Source organism: Pristiophorus japonicus, chromosome 23 (assembly GCF_044704955.1).
Source record: "Pristiophorus japonicus isolate sPriJap1 chromosome 23, sPriJap1.hap1, whole genome shotgun sequence".
NCBI lineage: Eukaryota > Metazoa > Chordata > Chondrichthyes > Pristiophoridae > Pristiophorus > Pristiophorus japonicus.
The window spans coordinates 9,713,899-9,719,163 of record NC_091999.1 but is presented as its reverse complement, the minus strand read 5'-3'; the positions used below and the strand labels follow the sequence as shown (position 1 = coordinate 9,719,163).

The 5,265-nt window shown below is 43.2% G+C and overlaps 1 protein-coding gene across 1 annotated transcript in view; it reads left to right on the top strand.

Annotated features, from left to right (window-relative positions):
- Nucleotides 1-4,970, top strand: part of LOC139235620 (T cell receptor alpha chain MC.7.G5-like) — a 77,572-nt gene extending 72,602 nt beyond the window's left edge. Inside the window, exon 8 of the mRNA XM_070866663.1 lies at nucleotides 3,275-4,970. The gene's annotated coding sequence lies outside the window, so the exon portion shown is untranslated. The remainder of the gene's footprint in view (nucleotides 1-3,274) is intronic.
- The last annotated feature ends 295 nt before the right edge of the window (nucleotides 4,971-5,265 follow it).

Genomic DNA, 5,265 nt, shown 5'->3' with positions numbered 1-5,265 from the left:
CTGCTCTTCTAAACGGTGACGCTCCTCATGCAATGTGTTCCATTCTTACCCTTCATGTCCCCACTCCCAAGATTGTGTGGTCTTCATGCTTCTATCCAAGGGATTCAAGCACAGAACGTACGCACATCCCAATTTGTCAGATTGGTTATCCGACATCCAATGCTGGATGAGCAGACATTTTCCCCAATTAAATATTGGGAAGACTGACACCATTATCTTTGGTCCCCGCCACAAACTGTGTTCCCTAACCACTGACTCCATCCTTCTCCCGAGCATCAATCTGAGGTTGAACAAGACTGTTCGTAGCCTAGGTGTCATATTTGACGTGGAAATGAGTTTCCAGCCACATATCCAGGCATAACCAAGACCGCCTTTTTCCACCTACGTAACATTGCCCGCCGCTGCCCCTGCCTCAGTTCTTCTGCTGCTGAAAATCTCATCCATGCCTTTGCTACCTTTAGACTTGACTACTCCACCTCACTCGGGGCCAGCCTCCCACATTCCATACTGTGTAAACTTGTAGTCATCCAAAACTCAGCAGCCCATGTATTAACCAGCACCCAGTCAAGATCACCCATCACCTCTGTGCTTTCAGACCTACATTGGCTCCCAGTTCAACAAAGCCTCGATTTCAAAATTCTCATCCTTGTTTACAAATCCTTCCATGGGCTCGCCCCTCCCTATCTCTGTAATCTTTTTCAGTCTCGCATCCCCACAAGATGTCTTCGCTCCTCAAATTCTGGCTTCTTGAACATCACTCATTATAACTGTTCAACCATTGGTGGCCTTACCTTGAGCTGCCTGGGCCCCAAGCTCTGAAATTCCCTCCCTAAACCTCTCCGCCTCTCTCCCTCTCTTTCCTCCTTTAAGATGGTCCTTAAACCTACCTCTTTAAACACGGTTTTGAGCATCTGCCTTAATTTCTGCTGTGGCTCGGTGTCACATGTATCTGTTTGTCTGTAAGACTGTTGCGAAACGCCTTGGGACGTTTTACTACGTTAAAGGCGCTATATAAATAAAAGTTATTATTATTACCCCACCATGTGCATCTCAGAAATACATTAACTTACTTCACTCTGTTCATTTCCATGCTTTTCCCATATCCGAGGACAGGTTATGAGGACAGATTACCTAAGCGCGTATTTTATTCCCTTAAGTATAGCAGATTCAGAGGCGTTCTGATCTCGGGCTTTAAAATATCAAAAGCATTCGATTTAGTAGATATAGGGAATCAAGATATATTCTTAAAATTACTCTTGAGCTATTTGGAAGGGAAATGAGATCATGCAGAAAAAAATCAAAGAACAAGTTATTATTTAAATGGAGATAGATTGCAAAGTGCTGCAGTACAGCGGGGCCTGTAGGTACTTGTCTATGAAACACAAAAGGATAGTATGCAGATACAGCAAGTGATCAGGAAGGCAAAGGAGGTTGAGTAGGTTGGGCCTCTACTCATTGGAATTCAGAAGAATGAGAGGTGATCTTATCGAAACGCATAAGATTATGAGGGGGCTTGACAAGGTGGATGCAGAGAGGATGTTCCCACTGATGGGGGAGACTAGAATTAGAACGCGTGCTCTTAGAATAAGGGGCCGCCCATTTAAAACAGAGATGAGGAGAAATTTCTTCTCTCAGAATGTTGTAAATCTGTGGAATTCGCTGCCTCAGTGAGCTGTGGAAGCTGGGATATTGAACAAACTTAAGACAGAAATAAACAATTTCTTAAACGATAAGGGAATAAGGGGTGATGGGGAGCGGGCGGGGAAGTGGAGCTGAGTCCATGATCGGATCAGCCATGATCTTATTGAATGCTGGAGCAGGCTCGAGGGGCCATATGGCCTACTCCTGCTCCTATTTACACGTAGAAACATAGAAAATAGGTGCAGGAGTAGGCCATTCAGCCCTTCGAGCCTGCACCGCCATTCAATGAGTTCATGGCTGAACATGCAACTTCAGTATCCCATTCCTGCTTTCTCTCCATACCCCTTGATTCCCCTAGTAGTAAGGACTACATCTAACTCGTTTTTGAATATATTTAGTGAATTGGCCTCAACAACTTTCTGTGGTAGAGAATTCCACAGGTTCACCACTCTCTGGGTGAAGAAGTTTCTCCTCATCTCCGTCCTAAATGGCTTACCGCTTATCCTTAGACTGTGACTCCTGGTTCTGGACTTCCCCAACATTGGGAACAATGTTCCTGCATCTAACCTGTCTAAACCCGTCAGAATTTTAAACGTTTCTATGAGATCCCCTCTCATTCTTCTAAACTCCAGTGAATATAAGCCCAGTTAATCCAAACTTTCTTGATATGTCAATCCAGCCATCCCGGGACTGACATATGTTCTTATGTAAATCAGGAAGCCTATCTTCATACAAATGGTATTAGAAATATGGAAGTCTCCCCTGCCCTGCACACAGCTGTGGGTGCCTGAGGGGGACAATTGGAGCTTGTAATACTACGGTAGTTACATATATGGCAGGTAGCGATGCCGAGGGATACGGAACTAAGTCGGGAAAAGACAGTTGAGATACGCATCCGCCATGATCTCGTTGAATGGTGGAGATGGCTCGAGGGTGTGAGTGGCCTAGCCGCTTCAAAAGGTTCCGTATTGTGGCAGGCACTTTAAGTGTTTGAGAATTTGCACAGCACATTTTTTTAAGCTGGCGATTTAAAGGCAGAAATGCATTTTTTTATTCGTTTCTGGGATGTGCACGTCGCTGGCAAGTCTGGCATTTAGTGCCCATCCCGAATTGCCCTTGAGAAGGTGGTGGTGAGCTGCCTTCTTGTACATCTGTAGTCCACGTGGTGAAGGTGCTCCCACAGTCCTGACTTTGTTGTAGCGGTTTGGTACAACTGAGTGGCTTGCTGGGCCACTTTGGAGGGCAGTAAAGAGACAACCAGGTCTGGAGTCACATATAGGCCAGACCGGGTAAGGACAACAGATTTTCTTCCCGAAAGGATATTAGTGAACCAGTTGGATTTTTCTGACAATCCAATGGTTTCATGGTAACCATTACTGATATTAGCTTTCTTGATTCCAGATTTATTTAATTGACTGAATTTTAATTGCCCCAGCCGTGACGGTGGGATTTGAACCTGCGTCCCCAGATTATTAGTCCAGCCACTGGATTATTAGGCCTGTAACATAACCACTATGCTATCACAATTCATCACTAAAGATTGAATGAGGATTACATTTTCGCTTCACTCGTGTGCTGTTCGATGTCACTAATTGTACTCCAGCTATTAATACTGGTGTTTTTAATCAAACAGGAATTCTCTCCGATGAAATGGCAACACAAACCCACTGGGAATTCAGTGCCACAGACTTCGAGATCAAAAGAATCAGCTCCGCTTAATTCAATATAGCAGATTTTAAATGGCTAATGTGCTATTCTCGCTGCTGTTAAACATTTTTCTTTAGATAACTTTTGTCCAGTTTCTATGATATATTGATGTTATAACCATAGTTTTGTAGGAGTGTCAGTGCATCTATTAGGTCAACACATCAGTTACACCCATGAGCATCATAGATTTAATTATGTAGAGAGCATAATTATGTTTTAATGCTTCAATTAGTCAAAAGGAAATTTTTTTAAATCGCATTGTAGATTCAAAAACATATATATTTCGAATTTTAAATATCTTTCTTAGAATCATAGATGAGGCCATTTGGTCCATTGTGCCTGTGTCGGCTCTTTGAATGGGCTACACAAATACTTCCACTCCCCCTGCTCTTTGCCCATAGCCCTGTAAATGTTCCCTTTCCTGAAATTTATTTCGAATGTTTTTTTTAATTGTATTTTATATCATTTAAGAGCTCCGGATGCAGTCCTTTGGCAGACATCAGATAGGATTTGAATCAAACCATTTCAGTCAAGGGTTAAATCTGAATGGAGAACAGGAAGCCTAGTTTTAAAACATCCCTGAGCTATTTTCCCATCCGGGTTTTGATGCGGTTCTATTATTACCATTTGGTGAAGGGGGATGTTGCGGGCGGGAGATTTGCTCCCATCGCCTTGCATTAGGTCTATGAAGTCAATGGAAGTGGAGATGGATCAGGGCATATATCAGGCGATCAATGTGATAGCCGCAAGCTGATTTCTTCCCGCCGTGGCATCGCCTGGACGCTGGGTTGCTGTATTTCTAAGCCTTAATGGTTAGCAGCGACACAACGAAAGCCGTACACAGCTTTAGCATAACACTTTGTAACTGTTGTGCCGGGAAGCATAGTGATTATGTTACTGGGCTAGTTATCCAGTGTCCTGGACTAATGATTCAGAATTAGTTCACAATCCCACCATGGCACATAGGGGAATTTAAAATCAGTTATGTAAATGAATCTGGAATTAAAAAGCTAGTATCAGTAATGGTGACCATGAAACTACCGGGTTGACGGAAAAACCCATCTGGTTCTCTAACGTCTTTTAGGGAAGGAAATCTGCCGCCATTACCTGGTCTGGCCTACATGTGACTCCAGACCCACAGCAATGTGGTTGACTCTTAGCTGCCCCCCGAAATGGCCTAGCAAGCCAGTGAGTTGTATCAAACCTCTACAGCAAATTGAGCACTGGGAGTACCTTCACCACACGGACTGCAGCGGTTCAAGAAGGACAATTTGGGAGGGGCAATAAATACCGGCCTTGCCAGCAACGCCCACATTCCATGAACGAATAAATAAAAGAAAGATCGAACTCGAGCGGCTCGAAATCTGTCTCGGCTGGTGGCTGCAATAACGGGGCTGATATACGCAGCGCTTGATATTCAGTTCCACTGCAGACAATGGAAGAACGGGCGGCCGATCCATCTTTGCCATAACCTTAGCTGAGAAAATCTAGGATATATTCAATGCATTCATGTTATTCCAGAGATAGAATGTTTATGTGTATTTTAAATTAATTAGTAAGTTAATCACATTTGTTTTGAGTAAATATATCTGTCAGTGGTTTTCTCCTTGCTCGTTTGAATGTAATGCCATTAATTATCAATAAATTTGGTAACTTTAATGACGCGTGGTTCCAATCAACTTTAACCACATCGCGTAAAAGATTCAGAGAACATAGGTTGTTGAAACAAATGTTCCGACAACGTGTAATCATACAGCACAGTAGGAGGCCATTCGTGCTGCGCCGTCTCTTTGAAAGAGCTATACAAATAGTCTCACTCACCATAGCCTTGCAAAATATTTCTTTTCAACTATATATCTAATTCCCTTTTTAACGTTACTAGAGAATCGGCTTCCACCGCCCTTTTTTGTCGTGCAT